General features: G+C 35.7%; 1 protein-coding gene and 1 non-coding gene across 3 annotated transcripts in view; both read left to right on the plus strand.

Annotated features, from left to right (window-relative positions):
* Window positions 1-18871, plus strand: part of Efcab2 (EF-hand calcium binding domain 2) — a 114421-nt gene that overhangs the window by 57714 nt on the left and 37836 nt on the right. The window lies entirely within an intron of this gene.
* Window positions 12444-12549, plus strand: LOC124962541 (U6 spliceosomal RNA). The gene has a single exon (XR_007104545.1). It is a non-coding gene; the product is annotated as a U6 spliceosomal RNA (small nuclear RNA).

Consider the following 18871-nt stretch of genomic DNA (forward strand, 5'->3'; position numbering starts at 1 on the left):
CACAGAGTTGAAGAAAATATCTGCAAATCAGGTATCTGATAAGGGTTCAATATTCAGAATATATGAGAATTTTTCCAACTCATCAAAAAAAAAGGATAAATAACCCAGTTAAAAAGTGGGCAAAAAAAGAGGACTGGGGTTGTGGCTCAGAGGTAGAGCACTTGCCTAGCATGTGTGAGGCCCTGGGTTCAATCCTTACACCACATAAAAATAAAAGGTATTGTGTCCACCTACAACTAAAAAAATTAAAAAAAAAAAAAGTGGGCAAAAAGAATAGACATTTCTCTAAAGAAGATATTTAATGACTGAAAACACATTTAACATCATTAGTTGTTAGGGTAATGCAAATCAAAACCACAACATATACTACTTCAGGTCCAGTAGCTTATTATTTATTTATTTATTTATCAAGGTGCTGGTGATTGAATCCAGATCATTATACATGCTAGGCAATACTCTGCTACTGGAAGGTATTAACTGATAATACCCTCCAGTTCCAACAATGATTATAATTTAAAAAGTGAACAATAATAAATGTTGAGGATATGGAGAAATTAAACCTCTCATGCTATTGGTAGGAATATAAAATAATGCAGCTAGTTTAGAAAAAAGTTTGGTAGTTCTTCAAATAGTTGAATGTAAAGTTATCATTATGATCTAGCATTTTCATTCTTAAGTGTATACGCAAGAGAAATTTAAAAATATGTTTAAAAACCCCTTGTACATGAGAACTACAGAACACTAAAGAAAGAAATTAAAGAAAACCTTAGAAGATGGAAAGATCTCCCATGTTCTTGGATAGGAAGAATTAATATTGTCAAAATGGCTATACTACCAAAAGTGCTATACAGATTCAATGCAATTCCAATTAAAATCCCAATGATGTACCTTACAGAAATAGAGCAAGAAATTATGAAATTCATCTGGAAGAATAAAAAACCCAGAATAGCTAAAGCAATCCTTGGCAGAAAGAGTGAAGCAGGGGGTATCGCAATACCAGATCTTCAACTCTACTACAAAGCAATAGTAACAAAAACAGCATGGTATTAGTACCAAAATAGAAAGGTAAATCAATGGTACAGAATAGAGGACACGGACACAAACCCAAATAAATACAATTTTCTCATACTAGACAAAGGGGCCAAAAATATGCAATGGAGAAAAGATAGCCTCTTCAACAAATGGTGCTGGGAGAATTGGAAATCCATATGCAACAGAATGAAACTAAACCCATATCTCTCACCATGCACGAAACTAAACTCAAAATGGATTAAGGACCTCGGAATCAGACCAGAGACCTTGCATCTTATAGAAGAAAAAGTAGGTCCAGAGCTTCAACATGTCGCCTTAGGACCAGACTTCCTCAACAGGACTCCCATAGCACAAGAAATAAAAGCAAGAATCAATAACTGGGATAGATTCAAACTAAAAGCTTTCTCTCAGCAAAGGAAACTATCAGCAATGCGAAGAAAGAGCCTACAGAGTGGGAGAAAGTCTTTGCCAATCATACTTCAGATAGAGCACTAATCTCCAGAATCTATAAAGAACTCAAAAAACTCTACACCAAGAATGCAAATAATCCAATCGACAAATGGGCTAAGGAAATGAATAGACACTTCACAGAAGAAGATCTACAAGCAATCAACAAACATACGGAAAAATGTTCAACATCTCTAGTAATAAGAGAAATGCAAATCAAAACCACCCTAAGATTCCATCTCACCCCAATTAGAATGGCGATTATCAAGAATACAAGCAACAACAGGTGTTGGCGAGGATGTGGGGAGAAAGGTACACTCATACATTGCTGGTGGGGCTGCAAATTAGTGCAGCCACTCTGGAAAGCAGTGTGGAGACTCCTTAGAAAACTTGGAATGGAACCACCATTTGACCCAGCTATCCCACTCCTTGGCCTGTACCCAAAGGACTTAAAATCAGCATACTACAGGGATACAGCCACATCAATGTTCATAGCTGCTCAGTTCACAATAGCCAGATTGTGGAACCAACCTAGATATCCTTCAATTGATGAACGGATAAAGAAAATGTGGTATATATATACAATGGAATATTACTCAGCCATAAAGAATGATAAAATTATGACATTTGCAGGCAAATGGATGAAATTGGAGAATATCATGCTAAGTGAGATAAGCCAGTCTCACAAAACCAAAGGATGAATGATCTCGCTAATAAGTGGATGATGACACATAATGGGGGGTGGGAGGGGTTAGTGTTAGGGTTAGAGTTAGGGTTAGGGAGGGGGGCAAGAATGGAGGAAGGAAGGACTGTATAGAGGGAAAAGAGGAGTAGGAGGAGTGGAGGGGAAGGGAAAAAATAACAGAATGAATCAAACAACATTACCCTATGTAAATTTATGATTACACAAATGGTATTCCTTTACGCCATGTACAAACAGAAACAACATGTATCCCATTTGTTTACAATTAAAAAAAAACAAAACCCTTGTACAAAAATGCTTTATGGCAGCATTACTTGTAATAGTCAAAAAATGAAACAGTTCAAACGTCCGTCAGCTAATCAGTAAACAAATGTTATATTCATATAATGGAATGGAATATTATTCAGCCACAGAAAGGAAGTTCTGATCAGTGCTACAATATGGATGAATCTTAAAAATAATATGGTAAATGAAAAAAGCACATACTACCTTTGGTTTTTTGGAATTGGCTTATTTCACTTAGCATGATATTGATATTCTCCATTTAGTCTATTTCTGCTGTGATATTATGATATAATTTTAAAACAAATCATTTTGAGATGTAAATTTAAAATACATTGTGTGACTCGGTACCACGTACAGCCAGAGGAATGAGAAGTTATGCTCCATTTGTGTACCATGTGTCAAAATGCATTCTACTGTCATATATAACCAATTAGAACAAATTTTCAAAAAAATTTTTAAATAAAAATAAGATAGACAACTGGAGAAAAAAATAAAAATAAAAAAAAGAGAAAGAAAAAAGCCAGACACAAAATGCCACATGCTGTATGATGACACTTATATGAAATATCCAGAATAGGCACATCCAAGGAGACAGAAAATAGATTAGTGGTTGTGAGGTGGTAAAGGGAGATAGAAATGGGAAGGTACTGCTAACAGGTATGAAACTTCTTTATGGGATGATAAAAGTGTTCTAGAATTAGTGGTGATGGTTGTATAACATTATGAATATACTAAAAACCATTGAATTAAGTACTTAAAAAATAAGTTGACAAAAAAGCAAAAAAATACCGATCTTGGTAAAAATAGAAAATCACACACTAAATTTGCATAAAACCAGTAGGCAACTTTTCAAAGAGCTCTCTCACCAAAAGGCTTCAATCCAGATGGTTTCATAGAATTATATTAATACTAAGATGTTTAATACTAACAGTACTTACATCTCTTTCAGAAAAAAGGAAAACTTTCCAAATTATTTTTGTGAAGTGAGAGTTTAATGTTGACACCCAGTAAAGATTGCATTAAAAAAACCCTACAGAACAATTTAAATTATTAATACCCATACAAAAATTGCAAATAAATTATTAGAATAAAATTCACTAGCACTTTAAAGCAAACTGGAGTTCATTCCAGAAATATAAAAGTAGTTTTATGTTTGGAAGTTTTTTAATATAATTTGTTTTAATAGATGTGACAAGAAAAATCACAGGATCATCTTTATATGTACCTAAGAAATTTGACAGAAGTAAACACCCATTCATAATTAAAAAAATTTTTTTTCAGTTATAGATGGACACAGTACCTTTATTTTATTTACTTTTATGTGGTGCTGATGATTAAACCCAGTGCCCCACACATGCGAGGCAAGTACTCTACCACTGAAGCCACAACCCCAGCCCCAGCCCTAGCCCCATAAGGTTTTTTAATATTTTTTTTTAGTTGTAGATGGACACAGTGTCTTTTTTACTTATTTTGTGGTGCTGAAAATCAAACCCAGTGCCTCCTCACACATGCGATGGACACAGTGTCTTTTTTACTTATTTTGTGGTGCCGAAAAACAAACCCAGTGCCTCCTCACACATGCGAGGCAAGTGCGCTACCACAGAGCTATACCCCAGCCCACACATTCATAATTTTAAAGACTTGATTAAGTAGAGACTGAGGAAATAATTCTGTAGCATGAAATCCGGTTTCTTGCTTAATGAGGAGGCATAAGAAGTTTTTTCTGATAAAATTAAGAATAAGATAAGAATATCTACATTTGCCATTGTTACTTAAGATTAAGAAGAGGCATTAGCCAACACAATAAGACAAGTGATAACACAGAAATAGATATGGGGCATGAAATGGTAAAATGTAGAAGAAAGAAGAACTATTTGTATTTGCAGATGTATGATAAAATATTTAGAAAACCAGGAGCTGAAGAAATAGGTCGTGTTGAAGAGTGCTTGCCTAGCATGTACAAGGACCTCGGTTCTAATCTCTGGCCCGTCGGGAGAAAATGGAAAAATAAAAACAACAACACTGTGGGGGCTGGGGATATAGGTCAGTTGGTAGAGTGCTTGCCTAGCATGTACAAGGCCCTGGGTTCGATCCCCAGCACCACCAAAAAAAAAAAAAAAAAAAAAAAGAAAACCAAAAAGAGTCAATAGAACAGCTTCACAGAAAGAAAAAGAAAATTTAGTAAAGTAATAATTAATAAAATTAATATGCAGAAATAAGATGCCTTCAACTCTACAAAGAGTTCTCAGTTAAATAAGACCTATTTACAATAACAACAAAAAGCTAGTTTATAGACAAAAATATTTAAAAAATTATACAAATGCTATTTTAGGAAGCTCTAAAACATTAAAAATATACTTGAACAAATGGAAAGAATCCATATTTTTTGGATAAGAAGACTTGAAATAATAAAGGTATCAAGTATTCCTAAATTAACATATAACTTTAACACAAATTTAATTAAAATACCAACGTATCTTTTCTGGAACTTGACAAGAGAATTTTAATGTTCATATGAAAAAGCAAATAAGCCAGAGTAGCTAAGAAAACTGATAAAGAGCAAGGGAATGAATTTAGCTTCATTTGATAGTAAAACATATAAATCCTCTATAGTTAAGAGTGTGACATTAACAGATCAGTGAAATAGAATAGAAAAATCCAGAAATAGCCTCAAATTCATATGTTCATATGTTCATATGTACCCAGGAAGTGGGGAACAGATAGATTTAACTGAATAGTTATTTGGAAAAATACAAAATCGGATCTGTACTTCAAGCTGCATACCAAGATAAAGTCTATGTGCATCAGATATCTAGATGTAAAACAGCGTCTTAAAAGTGTTTTTAAAAATATGGGTAAATTCTTTTATAAAATCCAGAAGGAAAAAATTTTTAAATTCAGGCGTGTAAAAAAATTGCAAACCCTGTCCCCAAAACTGCATTAAAAAAAAAAATCAAGGGGCTGGGGTTGTGGTAGAGCGTTCACCTAGCATGTGTGAGGCCCTGGGTTCGATCCTCAGCACCACATGAAAAAGAAAAGATACTGTGTCCACCTACAACTAAACCAAAAATATAAAAAAAAAAAAAAAATCAAGAGACAAATGACAACTTGAGAAAAATCTTAAATTGCCAATGGTCAATATCCCTAAATATATAAAAGTGGCAACTCTTAAAAATATCAGGTTAACCAGAAATTTCCATTACTGGATCACAAGGAAAAATGGAATTTAGTATAACTTTGTGTTTGTTTGTTTGTACTGAGGATTGAACTCAGCCTCACACATGCTAGGCAAATGCTCTCTCACTCAGCTACAATCCAGCCCTAATAAAATGCCATTGTTTTATTAATTATTTATTTTTAAAATAATTTTTCTATACTTGTAGATGGACATAATACCTTTGTTTCATTTATGTGGTGCTGAGGATTGAACACAGTGCCTCACATATGCTAGGCAAGTGCTTTACCACTGAGCTACAACCCCCAGCCCCTTGCCATTGTTTAAAATTCAGTTTTTTCAGTGCTTTTAAAAGCATTTTATTTTGAAATAATTTTAGAGTTACAGAAATGCAAAAAAAAAGTACCTAGAATCCCCATATAGTAAAATAAAGGATACTTTACTTAACTTCCCCTGAGTACAGTTATCAAAACCATGAACTGTACTATAGGTCTTGTTGGACTTTCCACCTTTTTAAACTAACATCCTTCTCTCTTCTGGGATCCAATGCAAATTCCTGTGTTACATTTAGTTGTCTCTTTGGTTCTCCAAACTGTGACAGTTCCTCATTCTTTTTGTCTTTCATGACCTTGATATTTTGAAGTCTCAGTTATTTTGTAGAATGTTCCTTGATATCTCATTATTAGATTGAAATTATGTATTTTTGGGAAGAAAACCACAAAAGAGTGTTTATACCCTTCTCAGCAACTGTGAAGAGGATACATGATATTGGTATGTCTTATTACTGATGATATTAACTTTGATCATTTGGTGAGGTAGTGACTGTCAGGTTCCTCTACTATAAAGTTTTTAATTTATAAAATTACTGAAATATCCCTTTGTATTTAGTAAATATCTTGGGGAAGATAACTTTGAGACTATGCAACTATCCTGTTTGCTCACAGGTTCATCTTCCGTTGGTCCATCTTGTCTGTGACAGTTACTACTATAGTGTTGTCCAAATGGTGTTTCAAGTGTTATTTTCAAAAGAAAACTTCAGGACAGTGGACTTGTTTTTGTTTTGTTTAGACAGTGGGCAGCCATTTGACAGTGTTGAATTTGGAATTATTTAGGCCTTTTGCCATATACATGGTTTAGCCAATTAATTCAGTAAACATCGATTAAGCCCTTGTTATGACCAAAGCATCTCTGAAACGTGCAAAAAGCAAAGTGGGCTAGACTGTGTCTGAAGCTTTTTCTGTGCTGCTACTTTAACCCCATTGTCACACTAACCACCATGATTTGATTTAAGAAGAATGATATTGCAAAAAAATGCTGAGAGACAGAATCTTAGGAGTGAGAGGACAGAGACTAATGCTGATTTTTCTCTACACTTGCTTTGTTACGAGCAGGTTAAGTCAAACAACTTCTCAAGTTCTAGTTTCCTTATTTAAAATGGGGAGTATAATATAGATTACAAGAATTGAATGAATGTTTATGAAAGTGCTTTTCAATTGAAAGGTATTATTCAATCTATAAAGTATTTAACAATGTCACTTGTTATTCAATAAATATTTATTTTTACATTGGAAATATGTTTTTATTTTTAAATGACATAGTAATTGTACATATTTATGGGGCACACTGGCATTTTGGTACATGTACACAATTTGTAATGATAAGATCTGGGCAATTGGTATATCTGTCATCTCTGAAATTTATCATTTATTTAAAAATGATAAACATTTAAAATCCTCTCTGCTAGTTATTTTGAAGTATTCTATTGTCAACCACAGTTATCCTACAGCACAGTAGGATATGGAAATCCAACAAATGGGCTAAGGAAATGAACAGACACTTCACAGAAGAAGATCTACAAGCAATCAATAGATATATGAAAAAATATTCAACATCTTTAGTAATATGAGAAATGCAAATCAAAACCACCCTAAGATTCCATCTCACCCCAATTAGAATGGCGATTATCAAGAATACTGGCAACAATAGGTGTTGGCGAGGATGTGGGGAAAAAGGTACACTCATACATTGCTGGTGGGGCTGCAAATTAGTGCAGCTGCTCTGGAAAGCAGTGTGGAGATTCCTTAGAAAACTTGGAATGGAACCACATTTGACCCAAGGAGCTATCCCACTCCTTGGCCTATACCCAAAGAACTTAAAATCAGCATACTACAGAGATACAACTACATCAATGTTCATAGCTGCTCAATTCATAATAGCCAGATTGTGGAACCAACCTAGATGCCCTTCAATGGATGAATGGATAAAGAAACTGTGATATATATCTATATCTATATCTATATCTATATATATACAATGGAATATTACTCAGCCATAAAAATAATAAATTTATAGCATTTGCAGGCAAATGGATGAAATTGGAGAATATCATGCTAAGTGAGATAAGCCAATCTCAAAAAACTAAAGGATGAATGATCTCACTGATAAGCGAATGATGACACATAATGGGGGGTGAGAGGGGGGCAAGAATGGAGGAAGGAGGGACTGTATAGAGGGATAAGAGAGGTGGGAGGGGGAGAATAACAGAATGAATCAAAAACTATTACCCTAGGTAAATGTATGATTACAAAAACAGTATGCCTCTACTTCATGTACAAACAGAGAAACAAGATGTATCCCATTTGTTTACAATAAAAACGAATTAAAAAAAAAAGATTAAAAGGAGCCAGGGGATGTAGCTCAGTGGCCTTGGACTTGATCCCCAGTAACCCTGCCTTCACCGAAACTTAGATTGAGTTGAATGGGGGTGTAGCTCAGCTATATGAAGAACTGAGGGAGAGTTAATATAAAGATTCAATGAAGGGGAAGCAGTTCAGAATGTTAGAGAAGAGCAAAGTGGGTAGCGTAGTTGTCATGCAGTTAGGGGTATAATACCAAATTAAAAGGTTAACAGGGCCATATGTAGAGCATTATAGTTCATGAAAAGGACTTTAGATCAGTGTGTTGGGTCAGCCATTGGAGGGTTTTAAGCAGGGGAGCTACATGTTGTGATGTTTATTTTAGAAAGATTATTCTGGTTGCTGTGAGGAAAATGAATTGAGGTAGTTGTTTAGAGCAGAAACAGAATAACATTGTGAGGATTATTGGCAATAGTCTAGGCAGGAGAGAGTGGTAGCCAGTCAAGCATAGTGGTAGTAAGGTATAAGAAATTGTTGTTGATATACACTGAATTGTGTCCCCTCCCAAATTCATATTTTGAAGTCTTTTTTTTTTCTTTTAAATTGCCACATAATATTGTACATATTTGCTGGGCGTGATGGTGTATGCCTGTAATCCCAGTTACTTGAGAATCCGAGGTAAAAGGATCACAGGTTTGAAGTGAGTCTCTGCAATTTAGTGATACCCTGTCTTAAAATAAAAAAAAAAAAAAAGGGTTGGGAATGTAGGCCAGTGGTAGAGTGCACCTGAGTTCAATCTCCAGCACTGTAAAATACTAATGATTATACATACTTATGGGGATAGTGTGATAACTTGGTAGATGTATTATTGATCAAATCCAAATGATTAACATTTCCATCTCATTAACCATTTATCTTTTCTTCGTGTTTGGAGCCTTCAAACTCCTTTCTTCCTAGATCTTTATAAAACATATAATATGTTGTTATAAACAGTCCCCCTACTATGTTATAAAACACTAGGACTTATTCCTCTTATGTAACTGTATTTGGTACCTGATATCCCATTTCCCTCTAACACCCTTCCCTTCTCTTCTCTTCCCGTCCTTTAGCAATTACTATACTCTCTTCTTCTATAAGATAAACTTTTTTTTTTTTTTTTTAGCTTCCACATATAAGTTGAAATATGCAGTATTTTTCTTTTTTTGTCTGGCTTATTTCACTTTCCTTCAGTTTCATCCATTTTGCTGCAAATGACAGGGTTTCATCCTTTTGTATTGCTGACTGACACTCCATTGTGCACATTTTATTTGTCCATTCATCTGCTGATAGACAACTCAGTTGATTCCAAGTGTTGGCTATTATAAATAGTGCTGCAATAAACATGGGTGTGCAGGTATCTTTTTTATCTGCTGATTTCACTTCCTTTGGATATATTCCCACAAGTGGGATAGTTGGATCACTTAGTAGTTCTATTTTTAGTTTTTAAAGGAACTACTGTTCTCCATAATGGTCATATTAATTTACATTCTCATCACTAGCATATAAAGATCCCCCCTTCAACATTTGTTACTTTTGCTTTTATGATAAAAGTCATTCTGACTGGAGTGAATTGATATCTCATTGTAGTTTTTTTGTGGGACTGGGGATTGAACCCAGGGCCTTGTGTTACAAGGCAAGCACTCTACCAACTGAGCTATCTCCCCAGCCAGTTCATTGTAGTTCTGATTCTCATTTCCCTAATGAGTAGTATGATAGTGAGCATTTTTTCATATACTTGTAGGATGTTTGTATATCTTCTTTTGAGAAATGTCTGTCAGATCATGACTATTTTAAAAACTAATTTTTTTGTTATTGTTCAGTTCATCATATTTTCTAGCTGTTAATCCCTAATCAGATATATAAAGTTTGCAATATTTTCTTCCAATCTGCTGGTTGTCTCTTCACTCTGTTTTGGTTTTTTTCTTTTGCGGTGCAAAAAGAAAACTTTTTAGTTTGACATAATTCTATTCATCTATCACTGCTTTTCTTGGCTGTGCTTTTGGGAACTTACTAAAAAAAAAAATTACCTATACTTCTGTTTTGAAGTACTTGCCTTTGTGTTTTGAAGTCTTGATTCCTAGTACCTCCGAATGTAACCTTATTTGAGGATAAGGTCTTTAAAGAGGAGATTAAGTTTAAAATGATGCTGTTAAGGTAGATCCCAATCCAATCTGACTGGTTCTTTATATATAAGAAGAGGAAGTTTGGACACATAGACACCAGGGATGGTCATGTACAGAGGAATGATCATGTGAGGACACAGAGAAAGCAGCCCGCTCTGCAAGTTAAGCAGAGAGGTCTTAAAAAAACCAAGCCTGCTGACACCTTGATCTCAGACTTCCAACCTTCAGAGTTGTGAGGAAGTAAGTTGCTTTTGTTTAGGCCATCTAGGATGTGTGATTTTGCTAGGGCAGCCCAAGCAAACTAATAACAGCTATGAAAATAAGGGTGATGGTGGTGATTTCTTCATAGCATTTATCACTGCCTAAAATTAGCTCATTTTTTTTATGTTCATGCTTTTTCCCACCTGATTGTAAGTTCTATGGTTATAACACAGATCTTATCTTTCTAATGTACCATGGTAATCACAGTGTGTAGGGCAGTGCCTGAGCCATTGCAGGTGTAAAAGTAGCTGTGCCATTAAATTATTGTATCACTCTGCAATGGCTAGTATATTATAGAATTTTATTTTTTCTTTCTGTGATGTATGGGAATTCCAGAGTTCTGTGTTTGAGGACTATGAACTCTAGCACATAAGAATATATAAGAGTATATAAGAAATAGCATTGCAATAAGTTAGGACCAAAAGACTTTGGGGAAATATATGTGTGTATGTGTATTTTTTTAATGATCTTCAGAGGTACCTTGGAAAAAAGAACTTTTATGACTAGAATAGTTCTGCTGAATAGATTTTGCCATTATTTAGCTTCAAAGTAAGGTTATGCTTGCCTTGCAAGCACAAGGCCCGGGGTTCAATCCCCAGCACCCAAAAAAAAAAAAAAAAATTGACCCAAAGTAAGGTTAATCTATGAAAAATGCTTCATAGAAAACAAGTGCAAGGTCTTTGTTTTGTTCTCTACTGTGAATACTACTCAGAACTTAGTATAGAGTTCAGTAAATATTTGTTAAATGAATGAAAATCATTTTCAAATTCAGCTTCATTCCTAGAAATTGAATTGTTTAAATATTCTATCATTCTTAGCATGATATATCAGCTATTTCATAGAGGTAAAATGTTTTGCCTATTCTTTTGTCCCTGAGGATTGCATCAGATGTCCTGAATCAGATCTTTGCTTCCGGATGTTTTTGACCTTAGATTGCCCTTAACTGAACACTCACAGCCTAGCTTCATGGCACTGGCTCCACCTTGTGTCAGCAACGTGATACTACACCCTTGGGTGTCAAAAATAGCCTTCACTGGGTCAAACATTTTAAGTGATCCAAATGCTGTGTTTTAAGTGATCCAACTTAAATGATGATGCCACTTTTGGGCTATTAATGCGACTCATTTGTTATGAAACAATTTTACTTTTATGTTTACTACACTATGTGTGGTGCAAGTGCATAAACATATACTTAACTATATAAAGGCTTTTAGTATTAATTTGTACTTCTTATCAATTTATGGCATCTTCACACTATATCAAAGAAATGAACTGTATGTATATTTAAAAACACTTGAAAAAATAAAAACTTTGTATGAGACAGTAGATGTTCATTTTCTCCATAAACCCTATCAAAATTGACATGTTGGTAATTTATAAAAATACTATAACATTGATTTAAAAGGAGGAAAATAATTTTTAAAAGTTTTTTCCCCCCAAAAAGAGTTGTATTCCATTTCTATTTTGTATTTGTGGTAGAATATTAAGTGTGTTAGACCTAACAATTATGGTTGTTCAGGTGGTGAACTTGTATAGAGACAGCGGGGGCGAAACAACTTTAACTGTCTGAATGAAGTGGTTAACACATAGTATCAGTGGTGCGCTGGAGCCAAATCATGCTGACTTGTACCAGCTCACAAAAGCTGAGTGTTAAATTTTCAGGAATTCTCCAAGCCATTGTTAAAAACTAGTTTATATTTTTCAAATTATAAAAACTTAATTGAGATATATTAAAAACAAAGGTGCTCACTTTGGCAGCACTTTTACTAAAATGGAATGATATGGAAAAGATTAGCATGTCCCCTATATAGTGATGACACTCTAACTCATGAAGTGCCCCATATTTTTTTCAGGTTATTTTGTATAAAATGTGAAATAAGTGTTTTGTTAACAATGAAAAAACCCAAAGTTCATAAAAACTCAAAATTTACCATTTCCGGATTACTTTAATATGATTTACTTTTATTTATGCACTTGAGGTCATGTATGGTTGTGTATACTTGGTGGGTATATTTTACAATGGAATGTTATTGTGCATTTCTACCACATGCCATCTTGGGTGACTTTCAAGTTGGTGGTCAGTAACTTGGAATTGGGTATGGAAGGCATATTTACACTGTTAAAATCAACAAATGCTACAAGTCAGGACCTTTTCTTTTGAGGAATCAGTCAATAACCAGCATGCTCCTGTCTGCAGATGAGTTTATTTGTGCCATTTTTCTCTACTCTCTTCTAAAAACCTGACAAAAAAGAAGGAATTATTAAACTTAAAAATTATTTTAATTTTATTTTATTACACTGGCTTCATTTTTTAAAATAGTTATTTTAAAAGGTTACATTAAGAATTTTAAAATACTTTCATAATAATAAAATCACTTAAAAACTTATTTTAAAATAATTTGCAGTAAATTCACTTGATTGAAAAATCTTAGTAAAATAGATAAATCAACTGTAATATTATGCATGACTCTATGAATTGCTTTTTTATTTTTACTTTGCTTTTTTTTTGTACCAGGAATTGAACTCAGTGGTACTTAACTACTGACCCAAATCCCCAGCCCTTTTTTAATTTTTATTTTTAGAGATGGCCTCACTGAGTTTCTTAGGGCCTTGCTAAGTTTCTGAGGCTGGCTTTGAACCTAGGATCCTCCTGCCTCAGCCTCCTGAGCCGCTGGGATTACAGGCATGCACCACCATACCTGACTTTTCCTTTGCTTTCTAGTTCCTGTCAAATATCTTATTTTTCCTTCTTATTTCTGAACTTCTTTTTGTGTGCGTGTGCTGAAGATTGAACCTAGAATCTTGTGCATACTAGGCAGGCTTTCTGCCACTGAGCTATACCCTCAGCCCCTGAACTTCTTTCTTTTAGAACTTTCATCATTAAGCATTGACATTTCTATTCCCTGTCTCCTGAAACTACATTTTCATCTCTTTCAACATTTTCCTTTCCAGTTTTCTCCCTTTGCAAACCTCTCTTTTTTATAACTAGTGGCCTGAACTTCTTCTGACTGCTGTTGTTTCTTGCCTTTCTCTTTTTTCCTTAGCTCACCTCTAGGAGCCTTACTACTCCTAAGGCTGAACTGTGAACACTGATTTCCTCTACAGTGGCCAGCATCCCAACTCATCCAAATTCCATCTGGAGTTCTTCAGGGCCCACCTGGTCCCTTTGACTTTGTTTCCATGTTCTTGGCACCTGAATTTTGATGTGAGAGTGGCTCAGAGGATCATTTGTTTTTCCTTGCCTCTAGCCTTATATTTCAGGACATGAGAGAACAAACAAGGGAAGCTCTGAGTCATCTTTGTTTCCACTATAATTACCCTTTACTCTCATCTCAAGGACTCAGGAACTTGGGAGTTCCATGGCTGGGGATGGAGTCCAGAGCCTTGAAAACACCAAGCAGGTCCTCTACCATTGAACTTCACCCCCAACTCTTTAGAGTCTTCTTGAAATAAATTCATTTCACTTCATTATTATTTGAAGAAACAAACATTCGAGAATAAGGGACTATTAGAGTTTAAACATTGCCTCCCTGCCCCTACTTCATTTGCCCTTATAGTTTTTTCTTCTCAGCCACCCTCTACCCTGCTTTTATTGAGTGGTGCAATCAGCTGGTTGCCTAAAGGTACTTGCCTGGTAAGCTGCCTTCTTGGGCCAGAGGTCAGTCTGACCAGTTCAACTGGGAACTGCTGTTGATCCTCAGAGAACTTGGCATTTCTACTTCTGATGACCTGAGACCCATGCTCCAAAAAAACCAAACACAAAACCAGCTCTTATTATATAGCAGCAGGTAACAGTTCACAGTGCTACCTTCATTAGTGTTTATACAGGGAAGAAAGTGGCTCCATCTTTTCTATGTACATTTTTTTGTTTGTTTTTTTGGGCAGGGGTAAGGTACTGGGAATTGAATTCAGGCACTCAACCACTGAGCCACATCTCCAGCTCTATTTTGTATTTTATTTAGAGACAGGGTCTCACTGAGTAGCTTAGTGCCTCGCTTTTGCTGAGGCTGACTTTGAACTCATGATCCTCCTGCCTCAGCCTCCTGAGCTGCCAGGATTACAGGCATGTACCACTGCACAAGACTTTTCTATGTACTTCTGTCTGCAAGAAATGCTAGACTTGTATCCAGCCTCATCTCAACTTTTACTCCATTATAAAGTATTTTAGATCTATCCAGTGTTGCCAAGTTTTTGATTTTCAGTTCTGAAGTAAAGAATAAAAATGCTGCTATTAATGTTTTAATTACATATTAAATATTGAAATTAATAATTGAAACAGGATTAAGACATCTTTAATAAGCCAAAGTGATATATTTTATATAATGCAAAAGAGCAAATTATTTTATAGTTTATTCCAGGAAGATTTTTGTTATAACATCACTTTGGTTTTGATTGCTAAGAATAAAGTGTGATTTTCCTTTGTTTTTAGAAAAAGATTTCTATTTAAAAAATTTCAAACTAATGAATTGTAAGAAAGGTATACTGAACTGCATGCTTTCACCTAGATTCAATACTTATATATTTTATCATCATTATTACCATCATTTTGCTGGACTGTTGGAGAGTAAATTGTAGACATTCTGGTTCCTGAAATGTTCAAGTGTAGATCTTCCAAGACCAAGAACATTTTCTTATAAGCCACAGGGTTTATGTTTGTGTCAGTCAGTTTATGTTTGTTACTGTCACTGTAACAGAATATCCAAGTTAATCAATTTAAAAAGAGGAAAGGTTTATTTTGACTCAGAGTTTCAGAGGTTTCAGTTTATAGCCCCAAACCAATAGGCCAACCAGGAGCAAACAGTGGAGGAGGCCTGTTCACATCATGGTGGCTTAGAACAAAAAAAAGAAAAAAAGGAACCAGGGTCCCAATATCCCTTCAAGGACATGCCCCCAGTGACCTAACTTCCTTCCACTACGCCCCACCTCTTAACGTTCCACTACCTAATAACTATAGGCTGGTGACCAAGTATTCAACACATGGGTCTTTGGGAACACTTACGAAATCATAGCAGTGTTCTTTAAAGTGTTAGAATCAGAGCACTTGAGTCAGAGGTCATTCTGCTTCTTGTAGGTAAATTCTTAAACAGTACAAAACTTGTATTTTTCAAGATTAATAAACCTAGATTCTTATGGGAGCCAGCCTAGAAATGTGTGAATCACAAAGAGTACAGGAAAGTACTAATGACATACGTGTATGCTCCAAACAAACAGGCTGGGGTTGTAGCTCAGTAGTAGAGCATGTACTTAGCATGCACATGGCCCTAGGTTCAATCCCTAGTACCAAGCAACAAAAATAAAAAACCATAAGCAAACCTTATGTTAAGCAAAACATTATCTGAGGGCACATTTGTCCTTCGGGTCATCAGTTTGTGGCCCCTGGATCTATCTTCAAAGCTCTTGTGATGTGGGATATACAGAGCTTTCTTTGGAACCACCTTGTTATAGTCATTATCATTGAGAATTTCTGTTTCAGATGGATGTGCATGCCTGTAATCCCAACTACTTGGGAGACTGAGGCAGGAGGATCACAAGTTTGAAGCCAGTCTCAGTAACTTAGTGTGACCCTATTTCAAAATAAAAAGGGCTGGAATGTAGCTCCCTGGTAGAGTACCCCTGGGTTCAATCCCTATTACCCATCCCCACTACAAAGCTCTCTTTTAAGTCTAACTAAATACTTGATTGAGGTTTTTTGTTGTTGTTGTTGTTTTGAGTTTTGAGAGGCAGCAGTTGCATGGTGAATCTCATATATTCTAGGCTTTGTGTGTTTGAATTCCATTTCCACAATTTACTAGTGGTGTGATCTTGGGAAAATTGCTTGACCTCTCTGTGGTTCAGTTTTCACTTCGGTAAAACAACAGTACTTTCTCACAGAACTGCTGTGAGGAGTTAGTGAGTAAGCATATTTAAAGCACTTTAAAAACAGAGGCTAATATACATGGTCAAACACTGTATGATTACCTTCCACTAATACTAACCTGACAGAAGGTATTTTTTCTCACATCTACACAGATCATGATCCAGGCATAAGAAATATGAGAGGTGTGAGGACTTTTCTTCCTAGACTTAGAGGAAATGTCCATTCCTAACCCAGAAAACTAATTATTCTGCCTTCCTTACATTATGAGAGTTTTTGTTTGTTCTCATCCCCAATTTCTATTTATTTCTCTGTCAGATTTCACAACTTTCACCAAGATTTCCCTAGTTCTGAGGAGTTGAATATGTTGGCTATATAGAATCCTGTTCAAGTTATTGAGTGTCTATTGAGTTTAAGTTTCCTCCTCTGTAAAATAAAGATAATTGTAGTACCTCCCTCATGGGGTTGTTGTGAGGTTCAGTGAATTAATACATGTACTGTGCTAGAACTGTACCTACAACACGGTCAATGCTATGCAACAACTCTTCACTGTGGTGTGCAATCTTGTTTATCTGTCTGTCTGTCTGTCTGTCTCTCTCTCTTTCTTTTGTACTGGGAATTAAACCCAGGAGTGCACTACATCCCTAGCCTTTTTTATTTTTTATTTTGAGACAGGGTCTTACCAAATTGCTGAAACTTGAACTTGGCCATCCTTCTGCCTTAGTCTCTCCAAGTTGCTGGGATTACAGGCATGCACTACCACTCCCAGCTTGCATTCTGTTTAAATAGTCATGTCCCTCAATTGTGTATTCTGTCACTGGGATCTAATTTTCTCACCATTGGTTCTCTGGAGTTTTTTCTTCCCCCTCCACTGCAAGTGCTTTTATTAAGGTCACCGGTGATTTTTCTTTTTGTCCAAATCTATTATACTGCTTGTTCTGTAATATTTTATTTATTTATCTATTTATTTATTTTATTTTTTTAATTTTTAAAATTAATTTTATTTATTTATATGTGGTGCTGAGAATTGAACCCAGTGCCTCACACATGCTAGGCAAGCACTCTATCACTGAGCTACAACCCTAGTCCCTCTGTAATATTTTAAATAGTCAAGATAATCTTGCAACCAGGGTTTCAGGGGCAGGGGGTTGTAAGTGACTTTGGGAGGAAGAGAGGGAGACAGAATTGTGGAAGACAGGGAGGTAAGAGGGAGAAAAGATAAAGAAGGAAAGGAGTAGGTAAGAGAGAATGTACCAACCTGGGAGTAAGAGCTAGTGATGGCAGGATTTTGCAAAGGTTAGATGTGGAGTAGATGCCTAGGGCATGGAGTTGGCAGTTAAAAGAGAGGTCATTTTGCACTGGAGATGCAGTGGTAGAGGCTCACCTAGCATATTCTAGACCCTGGGTTTCAATCACATTTAAAGGGGTGGGGGAGGGAAGAAGAGGGAGAGAGAGAATTAAATAATTTACAAGAAGTATTGAGATTGTTGAAAGGAATCAGGAAAGTAGAATGGTTGGGAGTGGTAAAGCATGCATCAAAAATTTTTTTTCAAGATAAGGAAAGCATCAGTATTTAAGGCAAAAGAGGAAGTAACTAATTTATTTCTTCAGGAAAGAATGAAGATACTGAGAGGTAGTGGCAAGTATGTCAGAAACACATGTGAGCCAACACCAAAGCTAAGAAACACCAAGAGGGGTTCCTTGTATTAGTGAAGAGCTCCAAGGCTTAGAGCTAAGGAAAGAGGCATGGTCCAAAGACAATGACTATAAAGGTGGTGTGGGGTTAATTGTGGTGCCAGGGATGGTACAGTTTGCACCTGTTCAGTGACAAGGCTATAGACCTGCTGAGAAGGAATAGTGCTTTGGAGTTTGAGGCAGAGATGTTGGAGAATAGCTATTGTTGGGGAGTTTGCTAGGAATCAACAGGGATGAATGGAAGAATTGTTGGGCACCATCCAGGACACCCTTGGTGTTGGATGGAATGAATTTACAGTGAGCATTGTTTTTTTCTGTTAATTGTTTTCTTCCAGCAGTGCTTTACAGGAACAAAGAAAGTGAAAATTAGAGTTGTTCAGGGTTATGGATTAACAGAGTAGGCAAGATGAAAGGTGGAGGGGCCCAGAGATCAGGAGAATGATAATGGAAATTTTGAAGGACTGACTGTGAAACATTGAGCACCATGTGTAGATTAATTAACTGCTAACCATAGGTTCATGAGTGAGCCCAGGCAAAACCAGTTGAGGAACCACCTAGCCAACCCATAACTGTGAAAGATGATAAAGCATTGTTGATTAAGCCAGTTATATTTTGGGTGGC

The sequence above is a fragment of the Sciurus carolinensis genome, chromosome 12 (assembly GCF_902686445.1).
Source record: "Sciurus carolinensis chromosome 12, mSciCar1.2, whole genome shotgun sequence".
Lineage (NCBI taxonomy): Eukaryota > Metazoa > Chordata > Mammalia > Rodentia > Sciuridae > Sciurus > Sciurus carolinensis.